Source organism: Lycorma delicatula, chromosome 12 (assembly GCF_047948215.1).
Source record: "Lycorma delicatula isolate Av1 chromosome 12, ASM4794821v1, whole genome shotgun sequence".
Classification (NCBI taxonomy): domain Eukaryota; kingdom Metazoa; phylum Arthropoda; class Insecta; order Hemiptera; family Fulgoridae; genus Lycorma; species Lycorma delicatula.
Window position 1 is genome coordinate 16,410,886 of NC_134466.1, and position 16,207 is coordinate 16,427,092.

At 27.9% G+C, this 16,207-nt stretch overlaps 1 protein-coding gene across 8 annotated transcripts in view; it reads left to right on the forward strand.

Annotated features, from left to right (window-relative positions):
* The window catches only part of msn (serine/threonine-protein kinase msn), a 162,231-nt gene that overhangs the window by 139,562 nt on the left and 6,462 nt on the right, over positions 1–16,207 (forward strand). For 6 of the 8 annotated variants that reach the window (XM_075380290.1, XM_075380294.1, XM_075380295.1 and 3 more), the window contains 2 exons: positions 756–865; positions 2,901–3,271. The gene's annotated coding sequence lies outside the window, so the exon portion shown is untranslated. Of the gene's footprint in view, positions 1–755; positions 866–2,428; positions 2,595–2,900; positions 3,272–16,207 lie in introns of those variants that run through there. The other 2 variants (XM_075380292.1, XM_075380291.1) reach the window with 2 other exon arrangements.

Below are 16,207 nucleotides of genomic sequence, written 5' to 3' on the forward strand. Positions count from 1 at the left end.
AAAACAAAAAAATATGGTTACAATGAAGCTCCTTTCCGTAAGGTCAAAAATCAGGCCAGACTGTATTAAATATGGCCAAATTTCAAAATTTTTAGACGGTTTTCAGGATACGAGGTGAAAACTGTTTAGAAATAGTGTTGAAATATCTTCCTTCCCATCCCTGATTCCAATTGCATACAAAAACTCAAAATAACATAACTACCCCTCTCTTTTTTTTTTTTTAATTTTCTCCAAATTTTAATGCCACCATTTCCCTTATTTAAAATGTAGAAATATTTTAAGCCATTTTTTAAGAATTAATGGTGAGGCACTTTATAGATATTAATCAAAATACTGGCCAACACACATACATGTTTTATTTTACTTTTTTGAACTTGGAGGATCGTGAAGTGTTAACATTCACAAAAAACACAACATCAAAATTTAGAACCGATCAGTATATTTTCCCTTTATAGCTATAGCTCTTAGCAGTAATAAATTTGTAGCCAGTAAAGTAAAAATAAGCATTTTTGCCAATTTTTTTATGAGAACAGGCACTGCAGTGCATTTCAGGTAGTGCACAGTAAAATTTTATGGTGTAATATGTTTCATCTTATTGATAAATATGTTACACTATTGATAATTACCATTATCAGTTATAATGATATCTTTATGATTGATTGAATTCGTGCTCTCATACATGTACAAATATTGTAAGTTGATAAATATTCAGACAGTCACCTTGGTTATTTTCATTTTATTTTTCTCTGTTTCAGATGCTGGTTATTCTTCAATCACAAACATATACAATTAAATATATTTATAGATTTGTAATATACATTTATACATACAGTTAACTCTGATTTCAGCTGTGTTAATATCCAAGGTAATTATTAAAATATAGCTTACTGTTCATACTTATATACAGTATTATTTTTGTTGGGGTAAATAGTGTGCTGACATTATCAGCACAATATTCACAGTATATATTAATATAAATCACAAACATGTGATTTTGTGATTTCATAAAAACTTTTCTTAAACTCAGTTGCCATCATAAATTAAATGTAATCAAATGCATTAGTTAGAGTACAATTAGCCGATTCACAAATCAGGATGGTTAAAGATTATAAATAAATCTTTTGAAGGTTAAGAGATTTTTATTATACAATCTCTAACTTCCATATTTTTTCTGCCCTTTTCTTTAATTATTTAATGGTATGTACTGCAGTTTTTATGAAAGATTGATAATACACTGCATAAATCCTATCATAAAATATTGAGCTCACTGGTTAGCCGGTTGCAATGTCCAACTATGGAATATTCATTGCTTCACAAGTATATAACTTGTTTTTATCATATAATAAACTCTTTTGCACTATCACATTTGTCGTCTTCCATCTACAAGTGACTGAACCATTTTCATGTGGGCTTTTCACTTTGCAGTTCAGCTTTTCTGTCTTCTTTCCTTAATGTTTTTCTGTAATCATATTTTGTTTCTTCTTGATTGTTCCTTCTGTTGGGAGAAAATGGATGAATTCTGTTGGCTGATAAAGGGAAAATCTATCCGCACAAGTAATGTTAAAATGAGAAATGTAACTCCACCTAAAAGAATATCTCCAGACCGATCCTGATAATAGATAGATATACATACCATAATTTTTCAGAAAATCAAAACATTTTTACCCTGGATGTACACATTGTGCTACCAATCAACAGTTTTACAGAGATCAGTTTAAATAGTGTTGTAACAGATGACCTTTCCTTCAGTTACTTAAATATCACCTTAAGTAAGGCTTAGATTTCCTTAACAAAACTCTTTCGTTGTGTCTGGTAGAATCTGGCTGAACTATTTAACTATCAACCAAAGGTTTTATATACTGTTTTTATATGTAAGTTAACTTTCTACATGTGCTGGTTATCTTACATTCATCATTTTTATATGATACAGTCGACCCTGCTATGATGACAGTTTTTTTTTTTTTTGTAAATGGTAGCTATAAATTTACTCCCCTTGCTTTGTATTGTTATATTGTGTATATAACAAAGATCCCTCTCTTCCTACAAGAAATTTCTGCAACGTTAAAAGTATGTTAATGATCAGTCTGAGTCTAATTGTAGTTTGAAGGTTTTTTATAGGCTAAAAAGTAGACTTCTTATCTTTTAGATCCATGATGGCATATGTTTCCAGTAGAGGACTGTTCAATGTCACTGAATGTGAAGATGAGCATTCAATTCGTTAAGTGAATAGTCACTTTCTACCTTACTCTGATACTTTAGCTTGTGCATTAAGAGTACAATTATGTTATGCAAATGTAGATATCTCAGTCACCAAGATATCTACATTTGCAAAAAATAAAGTAAAAATTAAAATCCATGTATTTTTTAAAATCTTAAATCTGTTTTGTAAAATGTATTTATTAAAAAAAAATACTTTTTTTGAATATAGAATGTATTCAAAATAAAATGGTTAAAGGAACATCAGGATGCAAAAGCAGGAACGGGCAAGTTTTGGATAAAGGGACGTAATGAAAACAATGTGTTGTATTATTGCAAGGATGCGCAAATAAATAGCTTTTAAAACCCGTTTACATTTGTGACCTGTCATACTTATTTTTAGAGAATTAGGAAGTAAGAACATTATAGTGAACGGTTACAGATGAAGCAGTTATAAATTTCCTGTAAATTTGAAGTGTAAGTTTCAACTCAAAAGGATACATACTAAAATCTGTGTATCAGCAAATCTATCTGTTTAAATTTACTGCTTTTGGACTGCTACATCTTGACAAAACAATTGCATATCGGAGATACTCTATAAACTTTTTCTTTTGATTCAGGTTTTATTATTAATTTATCATTACATTAATCTGTAAAGGACTTCTCCAAATTGTTTCAAAACAATTTTTTAACTTTGGTTACAGGAAGAAGTCATAACGTCTAGTGATATAATTGCGGTTCAGATTACTTCCGATAACACAATTAACTATACATTCATTAACAGACTATCCAGTTTTCTTCTTCCATTATTTTTATTCTACACATCTGTAAATGATGTTAAAGTGTCTGTTATGCAATGATTATCTTTTTTAATTTGTAAAATATTCTTACGTGTGATCCTTCTATCTCTTTTTTAATAAAAAGGAATAAAAAGGTTTTAAGTGGTATAATATTATGCATTATTCTCGTGTAGCAGTATATTTACAATAGAAGTACTGGTTAAATTACTGTATATAATAGAAATAATTATTTTATGTACATCAAATTTAATTAAAAATGAAGTAAGAAATTTTTATTAGAGAAGATTTTAATTAATTTTTTCTAATTTTTAAACATACTTTGTCATTCCTATCCATTATGTATTGAATTTCCAAGTCGATAGAGATTTATGGTCAACTGAATCGCATCACAAATAAGATATGACATTTTATTTTGGTTCTTGGATTCATTAGAATATTACCTTTAATTTATAAAATTTTAACAGTTTTATCAAATGTTATTTCTCGATCAGTGCTTTTTGTTCAAAAAAAATAAAGCGAGATTAACAAACTAATAAGGTTGTATATTCTGCATAGTTCTTGGTTTTAATGATTGGAGATTTGGTTTTGCATAGATTTTTTTTATTTGAAGAATTAGATTTGTTTATATTACATTAAACATGTAAGCAAAACATAAATAACTCCCAAAGTAGAAAATGTTAAAACAAATATTTTGAATAGATTAGTTTTGCTTACTGTACTTTGCAGTTTAAAATTATATACTATGATTTGGTCGTAGAATTTTATTCATATTGGATGGATGTTCATCAGCACCTGAGTATCAAAAAAGTCATATCAGTCTAATCCAGTACTATAACATTCCAGTGATTTTTTTTTTTTTTTTTTTTTTTTAAACATTTGAAACCCTTCTCATACTTTTTACACAAATAAGCATGCCAGTCTTGATGTCAAACCTCTTTATAGTATACCGATTAATCTAAAACATTTATAATGTATTAAAGTAATCAACTGTTCATGGTAAGAATTAAAAATAAATTGCTTAGCGTAGAAAAATGTGGCTGACATCAAAATAACAGTGATAAAATAACCCTATTGTTAATATTATTTTAAAGGTTTTGGTGAAAATTTCCAGAATTCAAAACGATGGTATTAAGAATTCGATATTCGTGGTAACAAGAAATGACTTAATCAAGCTTTACAAATTAAGATAACAATCCTAATTAATGTCTTAACTAAGACAACACATTCATTACAAATGTGATAATAGTTAGTATTTAATAAAGAATTAGCTTTCTAAAAAATATCAAACTTAAAAAAAAAAACAAGATCACTAAAATTACTGAAATTTAAGAAAATCAGTTACTTTTTTTCACATCTGTACAAAAGGTTCTAAGATTCTGATGTTATAAAAACAATAAAAAGAATTAGAAAAAATGTATTCATATTTTAGCTTTTTCATAGTCTCCCTTTGATGAATTATAAAGGTTAGATTGGTTTTAAATGTCTACAAAAGCCCTAGAGAAATCTTTTGTAATCACCTTTAGGATGCTTTTAATACTTTCTCCTACGCCATCTACTGACTTGTATCGCTCTCCCTTCATGGGTATCTTTATTTTAGGAAATAAAAGTAGAAAGTAGTCTGCAGGGGCTGTATCTGGTGAGTGTTGAGGATCGTCCAGCATTGTCACCTGTTGTTTGCCAAAGAACTGCTGTATAAAAATAGCTGTGTATCCTGGCACACTATTATGAAGCAGAAATCAATCCTTGGTTTTATGAAAATGTAAATAATTTACGCCCGTGTGTTTGATTTTTCATTGCTACAGCTAGTTAGTGGCCTCCACTTCACATCATTCATGAAAAACTAGAAAATCACTATTCTAAACACCCAAACGTGACATAGCTTCATTGCAATGTGCTTGTTTTATCATTTTAAATGTTTCTGAAGCTCTTTTTCTGATCAAAAAGCAAAATGTTATGTTTGTAAATTGTTTTAAAATCAACAACGGGTTAAAAATATTTTCAACAAAACAAATATACAATTAATCCTCTAACCCAAACAGAATCAGCTTTGGTGGTTATGTTGTTGACAACATTTCTCTATACAAGTTAGATTTGTTCTGTTTTTAAAGCCTCAGTCCTGGAACTTTTTGTACTTTGTACACGCGAACACATACACAGTGTAAGTACAAAAAATATTTCTATATATATATATATAGTTTATTTATTATATTTATACCTATAATGTGAAATGAAATAAGTCATTTTCAACACCATTAAACCCAAAACTAGTTGAGCAGTTGAAATAAAAATATTTTGATTAAAGATACAAATCATTCTATTTTTTCTTTAATTTTTTATATTTATGTTATTGATATGGTATCCATTAATTTTAAGAATCTTTTTATTGAGCTTAGCTGTGATTACTTTTTTTAATGAAAATGAGCTTCTCTAATCATTTAAACATTAATGGATTGCTGCTGCATGTGTGGAATATTTTTAGTACCAACTTGTAAGTAGTAGACTAATTAATATTTATAGCTTAGAAAGTGAAAAACTCTTAACATTTCAGTAAAAGCATGTGTAATTCATTTGCATTATTTAATCGTAAAGGTATATTATTGAATTTTTATGGTGTATCCATTACTAAAAGTGAACTGTATTTTTAATTTTTTCTCTGAAATATTTAGATTTAAATGCTTTATCTTTCTTTTTTCACTTGCACCTGAATTTTAATTTGTAATGGGTGTTATGTTGATTAGACTATTGTAACCGATTTTGGTAAGGTGCAATTATATCGACTTACTAATTATAAAAATTGTTATTTTATAAAATAAATAGACTCTATGCCCGATTTCAGCAGTGTTGTTTTAAATTGATATATAAAGCCTACACAGCATTCATGAGGTGCAAAAGAGCACAATTATAAGGTATTAACTGATCCTTTTGTTTACTGAAGAATGACTAGCATTAGCCAAACAAAAAAAGTTAATTTGCTTAAAATTGTTTCGTCTTCCTTCTACTGCCTGTGACTAATCAGGTATATGATTTTGTCCTCTTCATTTTTAAAATCTCATCCACTTTAGTTCACTTATCACATCTTTTGGGTTTTATCTTTTATTATCTTTTGGTATTTTATTCATTCATATGGGTTTTACTTAAACTATCTGTATTTACATCAGCTCCTAAGTATAAGAAGTATTTCCATCTCGTTATCATTTGATTCTTGCCTCTTTAATCCCAAATATTATCGTATCTTAGCTAACAGTTTTCAGTCAAACAACATTCAATCCAACATTCTAACATTATCGAGCCAACAGATGTGTTCTATTAATTAAATTACTCTTATATTCATTTTTTTTTTTCAATTTCTATAATGATTAGCAAAGTTTTGGATGAAATAATGATAAAAATAGTTTTACTTTGTAAACCCAAATGTTTCAAATGACTCACGTTTGATACTATTATTTCTATTTTTACATAGTTTATTATAATAGTATGTTTTTTTTTTTTTTCATCTTTTATGACCACATTGGATCACTTTAGCCAGTCCATTATCAAAGTCTCTTCGAAGGGACTGTTTGAGCCTTGTGGTTCTCCCAGTACTTTGTCATATGTTCTGATCTCCATGCCCTTTCTAGTGTTGAAAATATTCATGTTGTGAGTGTTTTTTTTTTTTTTTTTTTTTTTAATTTTAGATTGTTTGTGGTGTCTTCTGGTGTAAGGCCAATTTCCTTCAGATCCTCTCTTATTTCTCTGATCCATCTGCACCTTCTCTTGGTGTTTTACAAGTCAAAATTGTAGTGTACCAGCTGTTTCAGAAGTTTCATCTTTCATCCTAATGATGTGTCCAAAGTATTATCCTAGCCTCCTCTTTCTCATGGTATCCGTGATGGGTTCTAACTGTTTGTACATGACTTCTCCGAAGTCATGTACAAACGATCCACCACTCTCCGTCTTTCTGGTACTTTTTGTTGATGCACGTTCTTCTACTTCCTGGAGGCTGTCAGTCTTTGATTGCTTGTTCAGGTGGAAGAGTGTCTCTTCTGCGTATGTGGTTTCTGGTTGTATAACTGTGTTGTACGTTTTATTTTTGTATTTATGGATAGACATTTTTTACTGTAGTTTTACCAGGTTAATCTTTGTGCTTTAGGTAGTTTGGATTGACATTTTTTCGTTCAGGTTGTTTTTTTATTATTTCTCCGAGGTATTTAAATTTAAATTGGGTTACTATTTGACTTCATTACAATTTATGTTTACTTCTTTGAATCGTATTGGTTTTAGGAGCATAATTTCTGTCTTTTCGAATGATATTTTGAGGCCATTTTTATTCGTAATGTTTTGAAGTTCTAATACCTATGTTTTAGCTTTGTCGATGTCGTTTGTTAGCAGTGCCAAGTAATTGGCATTACCAAGGCAGATTTTTTATTTTTATTTTTGGTGGCATTTTTTGAGCCATTTCTTCATTACAATTTCCAGGGCGCAATTGAATAGTAGCGGTGAGAGTCCATCGCCTTGGCACAGCCCTATTTTGATTTCAAATGGTCCTGAGAGTTTGCCTCTGAATTTCACTTTTGACTTAGTGTTTGTGAGGGTCAGTTTTAACATGTTTATTGATTGGTGATGTAGTTTGAGGAATCTTAGAATTTTTAATAGGAATTCTCAGATGCAATCGTACAGTTTCAAGCGTTATCACCATGTAATAGTATTTATTAAATGATTTTATTTCTTTATTGTTTACCATAATAGTTGCATGTTGTGGTAAAATGTAACATCCTATGAATTAAAATGGCATTAAATATAATCAACCTATAAAGAGAATTGAATTTTGAAGAAAAAATTTCACTCTAATTTATGTACACATGACATTGTCTCTTTTGAAAACGGATACATTGAATATTGAGTTTATTAATTATAATTAAAAAAAATATGCAGTTACCTAACTAAATAGAAAATATAATACTCTGTTTTGCTTATTATTTGATTGATTTGTAGAAACTGATTTATTATACTTTGCTTTTAAAAGTCTTTATTATATGTTAAAAGGATTTTCTAGGTGATGCTATTAAACAGTCAGTTTGTACATAAAACAAATGTGCCTTTTTAACTTTTAAAATTAGAACAAACATTTTTATTTTTGTTTATTATTATTTCATTAGCTATTTTTATGTTATTCTTTCATTTTATGGAGATATTATATTAATAGTAATATTACTGCAATATTTTAGATTAAAAATTGTGCTTTTTTTAAATTATTATTCCTAAAATGATATTCTATTTACACTTCTGCTATAAATAATATTAATAATCTTTTATAATTGAAGATTTCAGTGTTTAAAAAACATTATTGGTGAAAATAATTAAGTTAAAAAATTCATTCATCATCCTCCAGTATGAAACAGTGTACACCTTAAAAAAAGGTTACTGCCCTATTATTATGCCTTTTATTTATGTAAACATAATATTTATTTCCCCTCATTTTTATTATATCATTAGTAAATATCAATCATTTTAGAAATTGATAAACTTAATTGTTTTTGTATATTTTAAATGAAATTTATAATTTACTATTTTATATTTCATTTCAAAAAATAATTGCTCTTAGTAATTAATGGAGTTGTTTGATCAACTTGAATATCACTGCATTATATATCACATAAATACAAAGTGTTAGTTTATGTTTAGTGAATAATTTATGATCGCTTTCATCTAGATATTTTCTCTTAGATTTTTGTTTAAAAAAAATGGATTATGGAAACATGATAGATTTTTTAATGGACACTGTGTGTAATAAAATATACCATCTGGGAGAATGATGTGTATTTTAACAGAATATTAAAAATAAAATAAAAAATCTTTGTACTTTCTTGTTGCATGTCACCCACAATTATTTCAGTTAATTTTTTTTCTATAGTACCACATAGTTAAGAATGCACAAACTTGCAATGTGCTAGAACTGTGTAGAGGTCAGAAAAGTTGTCAATATTATGCAAGATATATCCAAATGGGTTGATACACCTATTTTTCTGTTAATATGAATTTGCACTGTAAAAATCCAAGAAATATCAAGCTTTCCAGATTGCTTCCTTATCAAGCTTTTGCATGTTTCCACGTTCTAGGTATACACAATACACTCAGGATCAATAAAATTCAATGAATGATTTACTTTGTTGATTGTACCTCTCAGCATCCAGTCTCTTGTATGTTTTTCACTCGTCTAAATAAATAAGTAGGATACTTGGCTTTATAAACCTCTTTATAATAAATTGTGCTTGTACCGCCATCCCTTGCTAGAATAGCGGCCACAAAGCATTCTTCTGTGTTTTCAGAAATATCCCCAAAAGCAATTGCCGATTAACTTGCCTCATTTCTTATATTTCTGTTTGACACAAAAACTTTCTACTTCTACAACATCATCTGTACCTCCAATAACAGTTATATTTTTCAAGAAGGTTCTTGTATACCGTAACAAACAGTAGAACCCAATAATACAATAAAGTCATCATAATATGTCTACATTACACAAAATAATATGGAGAATGTAAATATGAACAAAATAAAAACAAACTGCTAATGATTTGGACAAGAAAAAAATAAGTGGGTAACATATAACAAGTGTATATTCTAATGATCTATTTTTAAAAATGTTATTGTAGTAATGCCTTACAAAATAGGCAATAAATCATTAGCACTCCAGGAAATTGTAATCGTATAGTATGTATTATCTACCTAAGATCTTTTTCATATTTACAATGATTAATCCGGTGCTGAAAAGATAGCCAGTTTTAATTGCCACTTGCATTGAAATATCATCATAAAAAATACTTTAATATAAAGTAAAATAGATCTTGCCTTTGTTAATCATTATAGTATGTAAATTAATTATAATTAATTGCTATTAATACTAAAGAAAGAATTCACATTAATCATGTTTTAGTTGTATGTTCTATAAAGTAAAGCATCTGAGATTTAGAAATTAAATATTTATAGGTTGCTGCCATTGAGTACTGAATTTTCATAAAATATATATATATTTTTTTTTATAATTGTATTACTATTAAAAAATATTAATAATATATATAAAAAATATTAATGTTATATAGACACAATTAAAAAATTTTATTATATATATTAATGTATATGCATAAATGGGCACGTGCATATATTTGTGTATGTTATGTAGATTTCAATTAAAGAGAATAAATTTGTCAAAGTGTTGCAATTCCACACTGGTTTTAGACAAACAAAGTTACAAATGCTGTCCCAAAAGAACCTTCAGTATCGCTTATATTTTCAAAAGCACTATCTAGCGATCCGGCAATGGTGTAGGTTTGTAGTTCATTATTAGCTAAATAGAGCAGGCTGCAAGGTGGTTTAGGTAAAGAATTCTTGGTGCTATGCACATTTGAAAAAGTAAATAAATCTAAAATAAAGATTTATTTTATAAGTGCGCAACAGTTATTCACAATCACTGTCATTCTCATTATATTTCATTGCATGTAATGACCTTACAAAATCTGAAATGCCATTGTGCATCTCCAGTCACAGGTTGCAAATTTCCACTCTGTTATTCATGTATTCTGTCACCGTGCGAGGGACCTGCATTACACTTATTATACTCAAGTTGTTCAAAATGCAATGAATTCATGGTTTTGGAATGTTGATTAAAGGGTTTTAATTACAAATATCTTATTATTGTAAATGATCATCGCTACGGGATTAATGTTTACCTCAATAATCATCATTGATGGTCGGCCACCGTGCAGGATTAGCGCAGCCGACTTGCGAACTTCAACAAATGCTTTATGCCAGAGAAATTCTGTTCTTTCACTTAAACCTTCTTTATGTACATCCACCTCTTGCATGGTCCCAACACAATATCAAATCGTAAAGTTTTGATTTCATTCTCGCATGAAGAAATGGGTGTAAAAATAAACGTTCTTCACTTGTGTCTAGTCCAGAGTAGACTAGTGAACAAAACATGTCTGGCTTGTTATGGTTGTATAAAACGTTCCATTACATGTTGTACTATTGCCGATTCGCTTCATCACATTATTCAGAAATACAAGTGCTACTGACCATTGGTGTTGGGACATCTTGTGTAGAAAGTTACAATTGTGTTATAATTTCTATTTGCATACTGTATGAGGGATTCAATAGTTTTAAATTACACACAGAAAAATAAGTTTTATTTATATATTATAGTTACACATTTATTAATTGCATAAATTTGGCATTGCATAAATTGCCTTTTGTGTTAATGTGACTGAAGAATTCTTAATTTCACATAAACCCCTGCTTTTGTTTGAACAGTTGAGTTAATAACTGGTACCAGTTTTGTAATATAAGTGACATATTGGTTGTAATAAAAAAAAAGTGTATCAATTAATACTCTACTTAATAATACTTGTTACTTAAATATATATAATACATATATTAATTAAATTACTGTACGTATACTACTTGCTACTAAATTATTAGTGAACCAAAAATCCATATTTGAAACTGACTTTTTTCCAGATAAATAATAGTAGATAATATTGTGCCTAAAAAAACGAAGTTTGTTTTTTCAGTCAAGGTAGTGTAGTTGTTTTATTAGTGCATATTTTTATAAATAAAAATCATTATGATAAAAATCTGACATGGATACAATGTACTATAAAGTTTATTACAAATAATTTTAACTTAAAGGTTAATCCTTTAATTGTTGAAATGTTACAAAATTTCAAGCAATTTTTTTAAGCCAAAAATACATGAAGTACATATAAAGAATTTTTATATTAAGCAAAATAAACTCATGTTGGAAACTGTATGTATTTTATGTATAATATACTTAAATATTGCAGATAAAGATATAATATTTATATATATAATATTAATTCCAATTTGTATAAAGACCTTTTTAATTATTTAATTAAGTTTTTTGGATTCGTTTAGTTAATAAGTAAATAATAATATGATTAGAATAATGATGATGATAATAATTTTAAATTCATGCACGTTGCTAAATGTATGAATTGATATTTTATTATAATAAAAAATATTGTGTATATTTATTATATCTAATGTAACATATTTAAAATCATATAAATATATATAATAAACATTATTATTATCATAAGTAGATAATTAGGTAGAGAAAATGTTAGTTGAATTTTATACTTTTCTATTTATATTTGTAAACAAAAACATTATCATCCATTATTATAATAATTATTTATTTAAAAATAATAGATTAATTAATACTATTATAATATATATATATATAATAAATTTCTTAGGAGTTGGATAGGTTAGATGTTCACTGGGGAAAGGAAATAACATTACTCATGTAACCCCCGCCCCTACCAACTACTCAGAAACTAACCTATACGTATGTTATATATCATTTCTATTACCCCCAAGCTGGTATTTTATATTAATTAAACTGTTTGATCAGTGTTCAGAATATATTTTGCTGTAGGGATGTATTGTATCTTTGTTTTTTTAATAAATTTTACTACTCTGTAACCTTATTTTTAGTATTTTGGATAATTTTTAAGTTAACCCAGCTTTTGAGTCTAGTCTAGTCTAACTCTCTCGTATATTGCTGTCTATGAATAAGGATATAACCTACCTTATTGCTGTAATAATGTTTTTCCCATTTTTCTTTTATCGACTAATATATTTTCAGATTTTAATATTAGTGTGTTATATGGGTGATATATTATTATATGACACATATTCAAGATATGGTTATTTTTTCAATAAATATTACTTTTAATCAAACGCTTTTTTTTATAATTCACTTTGTTGTTTGCTAACTTATTCAATTTCCAATTGTTATATATAGACAGTTTTTGATTTATTAATCGTTGTGTGTTGAATAATGTAACTAAATGATTATTCAAGCAGATAAGTGTTTTTTCCCTAGATTTCATGTATCTTCAATGCTTCAGGTTCTTTGTTCAGTTAATAACTTTTTCTCACAATCTAAAGAGTGTAGTGTTAATATATCTTACATTAAAAACACTGCCCTTGCAAGTTACTAGAACGTACAGTATATCAAACGATCAGTAAATCTGCAGCTGTATCAAGCCACATGACTGTGGCTTCCACCCCTCCAGCTTTGTTAATTAATGCAGAGCACTCAATTATTATTTAATACGTGGTATCGAGTATTAATCACCCACCAGGATTCCTGGCTTGCAACAGATATTGAGCACGCTCACCTGTAAAACAATGAATCCCTCTCCTCTTGTAGTAGAATTCCACTAAAAGCAGCAGAATATTAGCAGGGATAGACCTGGTTCAGAGCTTTTATAGGCTTTTAGCATGGCTGATTGGCTCCAGCTAATTTTAATTTATCTTTTATAACAAAATTGCTTCTTCGATGAGCAACTAGCCAAAGAGATGTAACTCTGCTGTTACCATTATAAATATTGTTCTGATGAAATAAAAGTAATAAACTTGATTATAAATTAATTTTGGAAATATCTATCCATTTAATTTTCACTATTTTTCAACTTATTGATATTTCTAGACTCGGACCAACCTTTTTAAACTTTTCCGTACCATATTGTTCAGAACAGATTTGGGCAAAAATATTTTCTCATTTTTTCTTTTTTTCATTAGTATGTCGAGAATTCCACAAAGTAATACTAGATAATTATTTTATCTCATTATCTAATGAGGTTTTTTAATGATTTATGAAAATGTATACTTAGAATGTAAAATTTAAATAAGTAATTAATTGTTTATTTAATTTTTTGTAATATTTCTCTAAAACAAAATCCTACTTCAAGCAAAAAGTACCTAAAATATTTTATAAAATATATTTTAAGAATTTTTAACTAGAACAAGATATAAATTATGTATAGATAATACTATTGTAGCTTTTCAACAAATATTCACATTTTTATTAAAGGATTGAGATAAATAGAAGAAATTTATTGATAGATTGCAAGTACCAGCTTTGGGGCTAATATTTAATATAGTTTTTAAATTCAGTTAATTTAAAATGTCAACAAATATGTATAATAAAAAATTACAGTTAGCATAATAAACAAAAACATTATAGTAAAATTTATAATTTTTAATTAATTACTTATGTATATAAAAAAAACTTTGCTCATATATTCATTATTTAATAATAATTGTTATTATGTGTACAAATTATAAATATATCTACATGTTCTGTTAATTCAAATTTTAGCAGTCCATTATGTATATATATAAAATTTGTTGTTGGCCAAGCCTAGTAGTATCATTAAATTAACAAAATGAATTAAAATAATAGTTAGTAAAATAAAACTATTAAAATGTAAATTTACATGAAAATTATCATTTTTGCCATTAAAGTAGCTTAATAAGTAATAATTACCATTTGTAACTTATCAATAACAAAAAAATGAAATTATAATCTTGCGCAAGAAAAAGAAATAACAATAATGTTGGGCATGAAAATTATCTTCCAGGTGTTAAAAAATTTCCTAAAAAAAAAATAATATAATGAACATATCTTGCCAAATGAGGTTTTTTATTTACCATTAACCCCTTCAAAAGCTTTCATTTTAAAAAATAATAGTTTGTGTTTATTGTCTAACAAATGAGAAAAATTATCATGAATTTCTTCCTTTTTTTTTTTATAGTGATTACAGGCTTGATTTTTCCCAACAGACACTAAAAGTTATTAGGGTTGTATACAACCACCAGGCAGAAAACAAAATTATTAAGTTAGTACATAAACAGCCCCCCTACAAAGGATCAGTCCTCTTCAGATCCGCAAATCTTTAGTATGGAGAATCTAGTAGGTCAGATCTGCAACTACGTAAATCAGTAATAGAGAAAATAGGGTTAGGAATAAGTAAAATAGGTGTACACTAAAAAAAGAATGATCTCTCCCAACAAATAAATCAGTGTAGTTTATTACCATGCTTCGGACCGATTGTATTGAGTTATATCCTGTCAAACAATCGTTACCGAGTTGGGTTCAGCATATGGCTTCTATACTTTTTGCATTCATTTCAGTTTCTAACAGGTTTATATATTTCCTGCCAAAGGAAAGTCTCTCTTGACTTTCTCAGCAGCCAACCCTCTGCTTTTTACAAAACATTGGTAATCACCATTGCCTGCCTCAGTTCAGTCTTATATTGATGCCACTGTTTCCGTATTCATTTCAACCTGCTCGTTACCATCCGTTCAAGCCCCAGTACATTCCTTAAGAAGTTCTGTGACAATTGTTAACTTCAGTGAAGTCATGCGTAAATATCTAATAAACTTATTTTCCTCTATCTGCAGGTTCTTATTTTCCATCCTAAGAGCTGTTTTCATTTTATTAGTGTTAATTTTCATTTCATGATTATTTGCAGATCCTGAAATCTTACACATTTTCTGTGCTTCATCTTTGAAGCTGACTGATATTTTTCTTTAGTCAAAAAAATAGTCCTCCTAATGCCTCAGTTGAAACCGTTTAAGAAACTGATTGAATAAATATAGTAAGAATGAGTGGTTGCCTGTATCAACGGTGTTAAATATTTTTTATATAATATTCTCTGTCTATGCAGATACTGTCGTACAACCTTATAATTGGACTGGTTCAAATCTCTACGTGTTTAGTACTACAACATTTTGTAAAACGCCTGTGCAGCAGATATGCTTTTGATAATTCTTTATCTAATCCTGCCTGTTCTTGATATCATAACGAAATACAATTCCTTCTGACCTGAATTATTATAATATTTATCATATCATTTTTTAGGACAGACATATTGGAAGCAGGTAAGAAAAACAATTAATATAATTTATGTGGGTGATCTACGGCAGTAATCTGTATTTTTTTTACTGTCGTTTAGGACTTAAATTTCAAGAGGATGACTAACTTCTTTAAAATCCACCATAAATAATTAAAACCAAAAGTTGCAGTGAATTTGACCATTTTAACTAAAATGGTCAAATTTAATTAAATATAAATGATATTTATCACATGTCTTATTGTTATGTCATTGTAAATTATTTTAATTTACTTTTGTTTGTCCAGATTCATGTCTATAGGTATGAATAATTAATGAAAATATCTGTAAAGTGAAAATAAGAATCAGCGTTTCTTATTATCGTTATTACTTCCATCATTATATTTATAAACACCATTCTGATTTCAGTAATCATATTCTTTTATGCAAGTACATTTTAGAATTTTATTTCTTTTTTTTATATGTTTTGCAGTATTATTAATATAAAGGATATTTTATCTAAAA